This window comes from Trichosurus vulpecula, chromosome 5, assembly GCF_011100635.1.
Source record: "Trichosurus vulpecula isolate mTriVul1 chromosome 5, mTriVul1.pri, whole genome shotgun sequence".
NCBI lineage: Eukaryota > Metazoa > Chordata > Mammalia > Diprotodontia > Phalangeridae > Trichosurus > Trichosurus vulpecula.
The window spans coordinates 146830144-146844635 of NC_050577.1; the positions used below are offsets into that span (position 1 = coordinate 146830144).

At 40.6% G+C, this 14492-nt stretch overlaps 1 pseudogene; it reads left to right on the forward strand.

Annotated features, from left to right (window-relative positions):
• The first annotated feature begins 12579 nt into the window (after positions 1-12579).
• Positions 12580-13135, forward strand: LOC118849663 (annotated as a pseudogene).
• The last annotated feature ends 1357 nt before the right edge of the window (positions 13136-14492 follow it).

The window sequence follows — 14492 nt, forward strand, 5'->3', positions numbered from 1 at the left end:
CTTCAAGTTCACACAGTTCAGCCAGCAGAGTTGAGATCTGAACCAAGATTTTCTTTCCATTCCAAATCCATTACTGTTTCCTCTCTCTAAGAGTAGATAGCTAATAATTTTTTGTTTGAATTGATTTAGTGACTAGGCATTTCAGGTTGTGTTATCTGGGCCAAGGTAGCTAAATATTGTGATAAGGAATGATGCTAATCCTTAATAATTTTAAAGTTTAGATTTGCAAGAATAAGTTTCTAAATCTGGCATGGAGGTTTGGCTCTGCATCTTGTTCTGTTATATACAATGCTCTTTCTTTTCTCAAAGACAAAGCGGAAATATCATTCTTAGTTAACATCATTCATCATAGGACAAAAATATTCAAATATAAATCTATCCCCAAAATGTTGGAAGATTGTGTGCACATGCACAGGATACACACACACACACACACACACACACACATATCCCTAGGTAGGGACTGCACATTTGAAGCATTCTTGTTTACATAAATACATATGCATGCATATCAACCCAACTAATCCCTCTATATATATGAATGTCCTTAAAAACTAAAGCTATAAAAATTATTCTAAAAAGATGCTGCCTTATCCAGTACACATGAAAAAAAAACCACGGATCTATTCGTATCAATGAATGCAAAGCTTCTTTTTCAAAAGTAATAAGAACCTTAAAGGAGCAAGCCACTAGTCCTCTACAGGAAGGCACTTTCCTCCTTGGCTCCCCTTGTGTGCAGATGGCCACAATCCTACTACCCCTCCCCCACCTCTGCTTTGTGAGCAGGACTTGATATATCTTCCACCTCCTGGCTGCACACTAGAAGGCACAGGAACAATGAAACAATTACTACGAGGCATAAATGAAATGGTGTTTGCTCGGAGAGGGGAAGGAGATGGAGAGGCAAATGACAGAGGGGGGTCGATACCACCCTATTTGCTCACAGCAGAGGAAAGAATCAGGCTGGGTAATATATTTAATGACCTCTTGGGGATGAAACCCACAAGTGTTTTAGAAACCAGAAGAGAACGTGGTTTACCATTTGACAAAGGGGATTCCAAGTAAGACTAACAAAAAGAGTCGATGTTTTGGAGAATAATGAATGGGTCCTGGGCAGTGAATAAAAAGGCCACATGATAGGAAGAGAGTCACAATTAATTCAATTGAGCAATCATGTATTAATTGCCTACTACATGTAATATGTGGCATAGTGGATAGAAATTCCTCCTTGGTATCAGGATAACCTAGTTTAAAGTCTTGCCTCTTTGAGACACGCCAACTGTGTCATTTGGGCAAATTAAATTTCTCAGTGCTCCAGGCAGTCCTCTAAGACTACAAATGACAGAATAGGAACCAGGCTACCTTGCCAGAAGGAGATTCCTCACTGGGAGTTTACTACACCAATGAAATTACAGTCTCACCCCCAACCCCAAAAAACAATGCAGTGCGTAATTCCTAGAGTTGGCTTCTACTGTCACAGTGTTGGGCATAATAAGGCTTCCAGATGAAAAGCCACCAAAAATGATGCCCAAGATGAGTGGTTTTAAACACAAAGCTTCAGCCAGAACATGCGTTCAACAATGAATGAATTCCTTCCCCCTGTGCACCAAGTGCAAAGTGAGGAGCTACTAGCGGTGAAACAACATGTACGCATTTCTCAATGCAAGCAATCAAATTTTGTTCATCAAATTGTGCAAGCAATATTCTTTAAGAACAAACCATCAATCTGATGGTTTAGAGGTTCCAGTAGACTTCTTACTGGACTCAACAAGGTTCCCTCTCAGCCTGCCTGGAGATCACATTGCCCTCCAGAGTGGTTTTCCATTCCTGACGATGAACTGGAACCAGCATGAACTTGCTAGAATCTCAGGTGGGGAAAAGAAAGCAGGAGAAAACTATAGTTGCCACATAGGAAGAGGCTGATGGCTGGTATCTCAGGTGGGTTTTTTATACTTTTAGCAATGAGTATTCCTAAATTGTTTACCACATAATTTGATAGATTACTTCAAAAATACTGATAAAGTCATTTGTAATATTTTTTCATTGGTGATCTGTCTTATCAAAGGGTTCATATATATTTAGTTAAGAATACATACATGGTACTTACCATACTAAATCACGCAAGTTCTTATCTTATTACTAAAAAACAGTTTCCTCAAAATAGCTGAAAAACAAAATAGGAACTTAAAACAAAATGGAGTCAGTTATATTAAGTTGATAAATTATCTTACTAAGGTTATAGAACTCACAAAATTATCAGTTATACTAAATTGACAGACTACTTTATTAGGGTTATTACCTTAATTTATTCACACTACAAGGCCACACTATCAATACATATGTAGCTACCCCCAACTCATATTCCCAGTTGGGTTCCCCAGCATGGCTAACTAGGTTCCCAAAATGAAAAGCTCAGAACTGTTGCATTTATTTACTGGAGTTCCACAGGAAGAGAATTTACATTGGAGCATCTCCCCTCCCAAACCTGGGGTACACTCTCCCACCAACCTATACCTTATCAGTGTGGAGAGTTAGTAAGTAAAGCATGCATAAGAGGACCACCTTTCCCTGATGGTGAATCATGTGGATAGAGAAAATAACACCTCTCTCCCCCACACTCACTCTCTATCCCAATGTCTTTTCATTATTTCTTTACACAGCTCCTTGTCCAACAGCCTTGTGGTTCTGCTGCCTGGTTTCCATTCTTGGCTGTAGTCTCCACCATATCCTCCAGTTTCGGGCTCAATAGCAGTGCTTGGCCACAGGATTCTATCGGAGAGAGTCAGAACCTAATCCTAGGGACAGCAGAAAGCCTCTCCCAGTTACACCCCCTCAGTCTCTGCAACCTCCTCTTTTCTAACCCCAGCTCTATCTCCTTTCCAATCCCCCTCCAGGGTTAATTCTTCCAATTTAAAATTTTCCCTGAGGCTATCTACACTCTGGGGCAAATCCATTGTCCTTCAGACCTCAGCTGTGACCCTTTCATATGCAAATAGACTATTCAAAGTCTCAAGCCTATACACAAAGTAATTTGGGGGTGGGGAGGACTCTTGCTACTGGGGTGATCCAGATAGGTCCTGTGCTTGAAGTGGTGGTACTTGAGCTAAGCCTCAGGAAAAAAAAAGAAAGTGAGAAGGGAATTCATTCTAGGCAATGGGGCTAGCCTAAGCAAAGGCAAGGGGACAAGAGGTGGAATGTCATGCACAGGAAACATCAGCAAGTGGGGCTGTTTGGTTGGAACGCAGTATGATTGAAAAGAAATCATGTGTAATAAGCCTAGAACACAGGCTTCTAGTCACCACTGCTATATGTTCTCTTTGATGAGTTCGCTGTCTAAAGTTCCAGAGGAGCACAGGTGGTAGTGAATCCTAACGCCTATGGGAACACAGACATACAAAATAAGGCCTGTGATTGCCTTCCCTGGAGGGTTAGTAGCTAGGGCCACACAATGCAAACATTGAAAGAGACTGGGAGGAAAACTGCAAGCTTTCCCAGGTATTGCCCAGCCCAGGAGTGAGGAACCTGTGGCCTTGAGGCCACACGCGACCACACTTGAGGATCTAGAAGGCCAGATGGGGCCTCAGGGCCGCAGGTTCCCCACCCCTAGCCTAGCCATTTACTTTACATGGGTTAGTCTCACCCTTGCACAATACCCCTCAATACAGAACAAGCCTAGCTTACATTTTTCTTCTTCCCCAAGTTCAGGTGGAGTCTTAACAGTTTATCTATATTAAATAACCCTAGCTATCTTTCTCTATTCCATCACCAGTTACTATTTCTCTGGTTGCCCAGAAGCAGCATCTGTTAAACAGGCCATTTTTTCTGACTCCTTGCTTGAATGGGCTGAGTTGACCTGAGGGTGATGGATAAGAGGCAGAATGGTGCAGTGAATAGCGCACTGGACTTGGAGTCAGTAAGACTTGATTTCAAATCTTGCCTCCTACATTTACTAGCTATGTGATAATGGGCAAGTCACTAAATTTCTCTTAGCCTCTGTTTCTTTCTCAGGAAGATAGTGGGTTTGGAGGGGCAACTAGGTGGTTCAGTGGATAGAGCACCAGGCCTGGAGTCAGGAAGATGAATCTTCCTGAGTTCAAATCTGTCCTCAGATACTTACCAGCTGTGTGACCCTGGGCAAGTCACTTACCTCCATTTGCCTCAGTTTTCTCATCTGTAAAATGAGCTGAAGAAGAAAATGGAAAACCACTCCAATATCTCTGCCAAGAAAACCCCAAATGGAGTCACGAAGAGTCAGACACAACTGAAAACAACTCACCAATAGCAGAGTAAGGTTGGATTCTACTATGATCCTGGGGTAGAAGTCCTGAAACTGGTTGGCCAGTTTGCTGGCAGATGTTAATATTGATTCCAAAGTGCTGCTAGGGTAAGTGAATTTATTTAGTATTTAATATATCAGACCTGCCCAACTTGACAGTAGTAGAGACTGAAATTAAAATAGGCTAAATTTCTTCCAGCCACAGATAAGTTTTTGGTGGCTCACTTTCCAAGTAAAGGTATAATTAATGATTAAATTATTTTGCAAATAAACCATGTTAAAAAGGGAAATTTCAATTAATATCAGTTAATTACACTTATTACTTAAGATTTTTATTTATCATGAAATCACATTAATGTTAAAAAGTTACTTTGCTAAGCAGTACAAGTTTTAATACATTTTTTCAGGTTTTCTTACTGTTTACATTTAGTTAATGGGATGTATTATACTTCTTGTCAGCATTCAGTTTATCATCAGCTATTCTTTACTGCATGGTCACAGGACAAACTAATATTCTCAAAAACAATTTTTTTTAATCGGGAAGTAATCCAGAAATTGCAATCAGCAAACATTTCTTTATGAAGTCATCTTGAATAAAAGACTTCCCAGGAGCAGCAATTTCTTTAGAAATCTGATTGTTCCCCATTGAGATTTTTCAACAATTTGGATGCTTTAATTTGTTTTTCATTGGTGTCCAATTTGCTTAAGTCAAGATGTTTTGACTTGAAATGGCGACAGGTTATATTCCTTCAGAATGGCTATTACTTCTCAACAAACAAGGCACAACATTTTGTCTCTTGTGTAAGTAAACAAGCATCTATTTGTCCTCTCTGAATTAAACACTCTATGTTCTGATTTGATCTTCTGTTTCTTTTTATCACCCATTTTACAAAGTCACCCCCAAAACTTTAATGTTAGAACCATAAAATCTCCACAGTAAATGCTCACATACAAAGAAATACTGAACTGAGTGTCTGACCTTGGAGAGAGTGCCAGACACTTACGTAACTTGGAGGGCGGCATCTCAGTGAGAGAGCGGAACAAGCCGTCGAATTTTTGCTGCTCATTGCATAGCAGCGGCAGCTGCATTGTCACATGGCTGCACTCGCTTTGTCCCTGTTCAGCACCAGTAATGACTGAAAACACAGTGAAAAGATATGACTCTCATTCCTCTAAGACTAGAGACAGACCGACAATGGTTGGCTGTTGCGGGTTATGTGACAAACAGGAGAGAGTGCATGGTGGCGATTCTCCCACCAAGTTACATGATGGGCACAATTGTGCCTGTTAGAAGATAGGTTAAGTGGGGCATGGGCAAAGCACTCATTATATCTTTCCTTCCTTTTACATCCTCTATATTTTTTGTGGGCTGCCCCAAATCCTTTGGCAGGCCACAAGGGGCCCATGGACCATATTTTGTGCAGGCCTGTACTATATGCCAGATACTATGCTACATGCTGGGGATGGAGAATTTAATGAGAACCTTCAAAGTCACTTGCCCAACTTACATCCATTAGCAGGTAGGATCTCTGAAGGGATGGCTGCTACTACTTACAATGTCCTAGAGATAACCCTTTGAGATCTTATCCTCCATAAATGCTAGCTCACAAGCCCCCATTGGTGTGTTTCCCCTGGCAATCAGCCAGTAGGTTCAGTTAATTTTTTTTATCAAAGGAATTTATTCAAATGGCGTAGCAAGAAAATTAATTATAAAGCATTTTACCTATTACCAGAGACATACTCTTCCACAAAAAACTCCCAAAGTTTGGGGTAGGGGGAAGAGAGGGTATGAATTTAAAGTATAATTGTATTAAGGCACAGTTATAGGGGACATGTGTCCAAGGCAACTCACAGCTCCAGAATTGCAAGGATTGTATGTCCTCTTCATAGGTATGTTGTCAAAGACTTACTGGCTGTGATGGTTCCATTTCAAGGTTCAGTGCTATTGGACTAGGCTAGGGCAGTGGGCAGCTGCTGCCAGGCTAAGCTGGGCAAGTAGCTGTACTACAGGGTTCTTCACAGAATATGGCATTACTGTTGAACAAATCTATCTATTGGTGCCCCAGGCACTCTCTTCAATGGCCAGTTGCATTGTTTCTCTATTTCCAGCAACTGGATTGGCTGAGTGGTACTAAGCTCACTTCAGCTGGACTGTTACAAGGGTTCTTTTGGCTAGGGCAACAACACTTTGCATAATAGAAATAGAAACATTTTCACTTTGACTCCCTCAGAGTCTCAGCTCTGACTTGTTTTATGTTTATTTTTTCCTGATCTTAGGTGAATAAGCATTAACCCCAAGATGGATATAACCAGGCTTGAAGGCCAACATATGAATTCAAGAGGTTCAGAAGTTCTGGGTCCTTTGGATGAAGGTGGCTGGTGGCAGCACAAAGAATACTTGACAACTACTCCCACCCTTCCTGGAGAAGATGACCAGCAGCAGATGGATAGATAGGTAGGTAGAGTATTTATTAAGTGTTTACTATGTGCCAGGCACTGTAGTAAGTGCCATATATATTTTTGAAATGAGCAAAGGAGACAATCTCTGCACTCAAGGAGTTTAAATTCTAATGGAGGAAGATAGTACATAAAGGGGAACTGGAAAAGCAGTGGGGCAGAGGAATCAAGAAGGGGCAAGGTGGTGATGAAGAGGAAGGCAAGAAGTCTGGAGGGTGAGTCAAAGTCTGAGGTGAAGTATGGTTGGGTTCCTTCCTGAAATGATGGTCCCAGTGAGGGAATCAGGAAGGTACCTGGCAAGGAGGAAGAGAAACCTGGAGAGTGAGCAGGAAAAAGAAGCCAAATCTCTGCTTGTTTGGCAGAAGCCACAGACTTTAAGAGATACTGGGCAGAGTTAGGTCAAATGTTAACACTGCCTGTTCAGTACTCTTGAAATCTGCTTTATCTTCTTTTAAGGTTTAATTATCAAATTACTGGATGGATAAAATATTTATTAAGAGCCTACTCAGGTTCTTAGCAGCCACTGTGTTATAGTAGGGCTACAAATGGAGATGGTAAAACAAGAAAAAATAAAGATAGTCCCTACTGTTAAGTTTACATGGTGGGGAGGTATTAGTCTTTCTGTCATCACGCACTGTCTTTTGTGTGTTTTTAAATTTTTCTTTTGTGTGTAGGAAATAAATACCCGTCCCATACCTGTTTTACATTTTAAATTAAGTACCTTTTTAATTCCTCCTTTAGGAAGACCTAGACAGTAGCCAAAACATACTCTTTAAGTAATTTGTTTCTAGGGTGCCAAGGTTGGAGATTAAAGAGCAGAATGTGAGAAAAAGTAGTCTAACCCATTTCATTAGAAGCAAGACTCCTGCAGGACTGAACCTGGTCCAGACTGTGTGCCTAGGTCCAGAACCCTTTAGTGGAGAGGAGGTGTGTACCAGTGCCTAGCAGTGGTGCTTATTGTTAGACAAAGGCAAGATAGAAAAAGCAGACAAATGTGTAGATAGCAAGTCTGGTCAGGATCAGAGAGCCAGAGAATAGTAAGACAAGTGCATACCAAGGCTGGAAACAGCAGCAGGAAGCCCTTCAATGGGAGCAGATGGAATCTCTTTCAAAATACTGCCTTTTAAGGGACAGCTGACCTTCTGGACAGTCTCCCTCTGGGATAATCAATCTGTCCCAACTCATGCTCACAAGGGGCTGAAGGTTCTATGAGCAGATCTTGTCCCCAGCTTCTACCAGTTGATCCATACCTTGTTGACCAATCTAGAGTGACTTTAATGGGGAATAAGACTAAGGCCCTGACAGTGATCTCTTCTGAACAAAAAGTCATCATTTAGCCATAGTGAGAAAACATGGTGCTTACTGCAGTCAATAAAGATGGGATGGAATATTTAAAGGAGGCAATGACATTTCCTTGAATTAACCTGAATTTCCTTATCTATAAAGCGAGATGGTTGAATTAGATGACTTCTAAAATCACTGATACTTAACTGTTATAATTTTTTGGATCTGAATGCAGACTCTCAGAGAAATGTTCACAGAGACGTGGGAGTGAAGGGCTGGGGGAGGAGCTTTGGGAACATTAAATTTACTATAGTTTTGGAGTCAGAAGGGCTCAAGGAAGTAAAGGGAATGATGGAGATTTGATAGACTAGTAGAAATAGAGCAAGGCATAAAGGCACATGTAGGAGTTGAGCCACCACTATTGGGGATAACTGGTGGTTACCCTCCCTTTCATCCCTCCAGTCAGGTGGAACAGACCTGGCGAGAAAGAACAAGGCAGGTCTGCTTATTGCTGCCTTTCTCCTGTGAAAGGGCTGATTCATATGGGGGTACTTGCATGCTCTTCCTCCACTTTCTAGGAGTGCACTAGAGTCAGCTCAAACCAAGCAGCTTATTAAGTTTTCAGTGTGAGAATTTGTCCTCAGCAATCAAAATTGCAAATGCTATACAAGGCTTCATTTATCATTTTGTTGGTTCTCTCCAGACTTAAGAAAGTGATGGAGAAATTATTAATAATACAGATTAAATTTACCACAGGTACTGTTTTTTTTGGCGGGAAAGATGGTTGTTAAACATTTACCAATACATCCCTGTAAATCACACTGAGAGAGAAAACACATGTTAAATCTGAAGTTTTCCTGTTCTTTAAAGTTAAGTTTATAATTGCTCTTTTAATTTATAAGTGAGTACTAAAACTGTCTTACAGGATCAGTCTAACTGTTTCTGATCTGCATACCTCATTGTGAAGGGGAAACCATCAAGAAGAAGGGTCTGTGATAGCAAAGTACATAGCCAAAAGGAAAGGAACAAAGGTTCAGATTCTGTTTAAATTGTCAGAGATGAGAATCCTTTTCTCTACTTCTTCTCCCACTGGGAATATCCAAGCAAAACAAAAGAGAATCTTATGGATTATTATATTTTGCAAACTTTCCAAAAGAGAGTAAAAGCTAAAGGAATCTTTCAGAGGCAGGTATCTCAGGCAAGTTCATTACCCCCATTGTTTCTGACAGGAAATCTGATCCTGAATGTGGGGCAGGGTGGAGATGTTGACTAAGGGAAAGTCTCCCTGGGAGTGCTCAAGAGAAGAGTTTGGAAAGAGAGGTCGTGCCCAATGTGATGCCAATCAGTGATTAAAAATCTTTCCAGCCATTCAATAGGCCTCAGGTGGGGCTAAGGGAGGCTCGATTAGAGTCAGGCCTATACCCTTTACTAAGTGCTAAGCCCTAGGCCTACACCCTTTCACTGATTGTGTGTGAGGCCCTTGGGCCCTAAGAAGATTGTATATACCCAGAAGGTGGGCATTAAGGTCAGAATTCAGCCCAAGGACAAGTAAGAATGCCAAGATAACACAGCTGAGAATCTGCAGACTAGAGAGCTACAGAACTCAGAGAATTGCAGAGAGACTAGGGAGAGCTACAGAGAGAGTGCAAAGAGGACAGCGGAGACCAGGGAACTGAGGAGGAAGAGAACTCAAGCAGACAGCTGGAATTCATGAGTGTTTACGGGAAGGCCCCAGCAGTGGGGATCATTACAGGATGACTTGGTTCTTTGCTGTAATATTATATTATAATTTCCTTGTTGTTACGTTGAGGTGGACTTACTGGCTTTGGGATACAACTGTTGTTATGTCAGGTTGGAGTTATTGGTTCAGGGATTTAATCCTCTGGTGTCTAAATAAATGCTATACTTCCCCTGCCTTCTATCTGGAGAATCTCTTATACTTTGTGATTCTGAACTATACAGGCATGTTCATGGTCATCTTTGAGGTCATGAATCTTGCCTTACTGATACACCCATATGTAGGTGGGGGCCAGGCAAGAAGGCTAGCTTTTCTGTTAAATGAACCCCCTCCAACCACACATACATGCTACTCTCTATATAAATACAGGTATCTGATCTGGCACCCTAAGCTCTAGGCTTCTATAGACTTGGTCCAATCTCATAGTATATTCTTTTTACAATAATATAAAGGTTCTCATGTTGGTATACTTGGCCAGCAGGGTCCTATATGGCTATTAAAGAGGACAGAGAGTATAATTTTGTTATTTTTGTTGACTATACAATTTTGTGAAGACAATATCAACAACAACAACAATAAAACTTTTGACCATTTGATGGTCCTACGCTGATGTCTCCATTTTGCATGGAGGTGACCTTGTGCTCTTAAAGGCTATATATGGAATACAAGCATTTACAGTTTCTACCATTCTGGAAAGGTTTAAATTGTGGTCTCAGTGCCAGACTGTCTGTTATTGAAGGATCAATCTAATTAAGTATGAAGAAGTTCATCACTAGTGAGTGATGAGTTCCTTGGTCATTGTAACCCACAAAAATCAATCAATAAAAACTTATTACTATGTGCCCGACATTTAAAATACTAATAGAAACATGAAAGACTCTGCTTTCAAGAACCTTTTCTTTTAGTATGAGAAATAAAATATAAATGTATAAGTATATACAAAATAATACAAGGAAATTTTGTGAGGGCACTAGCAGCTGAAAGGACTAGGAAAAACATCATGTTGAAGAAGGCAAAAAGGTAGCCTAAGAGCTAGAGGTGATAGGGTAGAGCATTCTAGGCATGGAAAAGCATGGAGATGAAGATAGTTGTATGTTATGAATGGAATGGAGTAGACCAATGTGGATAGAGTTGTGGGTAGGGAAAAATATAAATGATGTCTCAAGTAGTCCCCTTTTATTTTTGTAGTGACAGTGATAGAAAACAGTATAGAAGGTGCTAAGAATTGTACAGTTTTAGGTCACCCTTAAAACATTCATTGAATTAATGATATTCTTTTTTTTTTTTTTATTTATTTTTTATTTATTTTTAGTTTACCACACACGGTTCTACATAGTTTTGAGTTCCAGTTTTTCTCCCCTCCCTCCCCCCTCCCTCCCCAAGACGGCATGAAGTCTCATATAACTGTCATGTATAACTTCGCATTGAATTAATTTATGCTCTAGTCAAGTCGTGGAGAAGAATTTTGACCAATGGAATGAATCATGAGAAAGAAGAAACAGAACCAAAAAAAAAAACAAAAACCCCAAAACCAAAAACAAAAGAGAAGCAGAAAAGGCGAGCATGTAGTAGTGTGCCTCAGTCCGTATTCAAACTTCGCAGTTCTTTCTCTGAATGAAGATAGCATTCTCCATCGTGAGTCCCCTGGAGTTGTCCTTGCCCCTTTAGGTTGCTGAGAGAAGCGCAGTATGTCAGGGTTGGTCCTCACGGAATCCACATATCTGTGGCTGTGCACAACGTTCTCCTGGCTCTGCTCCGCTCACTCAGCATTATGTCGTGTAGGTTTTTCCAGGTTGTTATGAAGTCTGCATCATCCCCATTTCTTATGGCACAATAGTATTCCATCACCTTCATATACCACAGCTTGTTCAGCCATTCCCCAATTGATGGGCATCCCTTTGCTTTCCAATTCTTGGCTACCACAAAGAGAGCTGCTATAAATATTCTTGTACATATGGGTCCTTTTCCCGCTTGCGTGATTTCTTTGGGATACAACCCTAGAAGTGGTATTACTGGGTCAAAGGGTATGAACATTTCTATAGCCCTTTGGGCATAGTTCCACACCGCCCTCCAAAATGGCTGGATCAGCTTGCAACTCCACCAGCAATGCAATGATATTCTAAATGTAAAATCATTGTCCAACAATTAATCAGACAACATACTACTAGAAAAATTAACCCATGTTAACGCTATAAAGGAAATCAGGAGATAGGAGTAAGTTGCTTCTAACTGGGAGAGTGGCTCACATGTTCTTTATGGAGAGACAAATAATAGAACTGTGGAGTTTGTTTTATTGTATACCCAGAGGCAATGAGAAATACCATTTCACAAGACATTTGGTTATCTCACGTTAGGTGAGCAACTTGATAAGCATATGCAAAAAGAACCTTATGAAAATAAATGCAGCTTAAGTTTAACACCTATTGGGGAGGTTTGGCAGGTAGTAAAACTCTATAAAGATATTAATGTCATGAATGAAAACCCCTGAGAGTCAATTTATTGAGTAGGCTAGCTAATAATAAATTGATGGTCAATGATTTCTCTCAGTAACTATCAACTGCCAAAGGAGATTCTGAACTGCTTTAAATCAGATGTATACCTTCTGACAGGGAACTCCCCTAACAAGGGAAACTCAACCCTGATTGGTGAACATTTAATGAGGAGGTGGGCTAAAAGGCTTCAGCTTTTCTTGCTGAGAACATGGCTTTTTCAGGAGACTCAGCAGCCCGAAGGCATCTGGGCCAGGTCTAGGCATCACGCTTGCACTGGGCTACAGCGGATCAGAGTGGAGCCATCCGTCTCCTCTCACGTCCTCGGTCCCGCAATGGCTCCCAAGTATGGCCTCAAGCAGCAGTTGGAGGAGGACCTGCTCCTCCAGGTCTTCAGCCACAACCTCTCTGCCAAGTCGTCGGCAATCTATTTTCGGGAAGGCCTTCATAGTTTCGGCCATCCCCATCTGGCTCTACTGACAAACATGGCACAAGGACATAGTGCAGTCTGCTGTCCTCTACAACGTCATAACCCTGGTCAGCACTTACCCGGTAGCTTTTGCATACAAGAAGGTCAAGTTTGTCCTTAAACACAAGGTACCCCAGAAGAAAGATGCCGTCTCCAAACAAGCGACTCGGAAACTTTCTGAGGCTGACAACAGGAAGATGTCTTGGAAGGAGAAAGATGAAAAAATCCTGTGGAAGAAGAATGGAGTGGCCGATTAGGAAGCTACCACCTTCTCCATCTTCTACAATAACACCCTTTTCCTGCTGTTGGTCATTGTTGCTTCTTTCTTCATCCTGAAGAACTTCAGTCCCACAGTGACCTATATCTTATCTATAAGTGCCTCCTAAGGCCTGATCACCCTGCTGTCCACTGGCTCCAAGTAAATGAAGAAGCAGACTCTTCTTTGTAGGGGTGGGCTGTGGGAGGCAGAAGGGGAAGGAGATGAAAGAACTGGTATTTATAGTCAAATTTTTAAACTAAGAAAATGTACAATAACCTTTGTTTTTTGGGCTCCTTTTGACAGACTATTGAAATAAATAAATTGACCAGAAAAAAAAATCTGGACCTCTCTGGTTCATTTTCCCCTTTGTGAGCTGGGTCTCCCTAAACTGTAATGGAGATCAAGGACAGGAGTTACTTCCCAGGCAAGAGTCTTGTTCAGACTGGATTCTGTTTATACTCTAAATAGAAATTAGGCTTCCCTGGTTGGGTGAGGTCCTACCCAACCTAGTTAACAAGCTGTGCCTTGGAGGCTAGGAGTAATCTCATCTCTCAGTCATGCCCTTCAGAGACTGAATGACCTTTTCGGGAGTTCTTAACAGAAATAGGAGGAAAAGGGGTGACTCATATATTAATAATTAGTCAATAACATAATAGGATAATATTAAATTCTCTCATTAATGAGACCCTCAAAACTAAGGCAACATATACCTTAATATTCAAGTAATTCAATTCAAAAGTAGGAATAGAGGAGGATAGTAGAAAATATGGTTCAAATTAAGAAAAACTTTTTTCTTATTTATTTATTATTATTCTTATGTTATTCAAATTTTTGTATGCAACACAGAAGCCTATAAATCAGGAAAACTTTTCTTCAAGGAGAATGTAGAAAGAGATCAGAAGTGGTGCCATAAAAAGAAATTATATTTTAACATACAGGAAATGTCTGGTTAACAATGTGGGAATCATATCTGAATCGCTTATCTGTGCTGTTAGAATGTCAGCTTGTTAGAACAAAGATAAATATTCACACTAAATTGAAAGAAATCATAAAAATCAGAAGCTATAGTATATGACTACCACAGCTTCAACCTGAACTATTCAAACAAGCTAAGCAATCCAAAGAAAAAGAAGAGCAAGAAAACAAAATGGCTATCTGATGAGGCTTTACAAATAGCTGAGGAAAGAAGGAAAGTGAAGGGAGAAAGGGGAAGATAAAATCCAACTGAATGCAGAATTCCAGAGAATAGCAGGGAGAGATAAGGTGTTCTTAAATGAGCAATGCAAAGAAATAGAAGAAAACAATTCAATGGGAAAGACAAGAGATGTCTTTAAGAAAATTAGAGATGTGGAGAAAATATTTCATGCAAAAATGAGCATGATAAAAGGTAACAATGGTAGGAACTTAACAACCACAATGGTTTGGTTACTGATCTATAGGCAGACATCTTGGAGAATGAAGTCAAGCGGGCCTTAGGAAGCATAGTTAACAATAAGGCTAGTGGAGGTAATGAAATATCA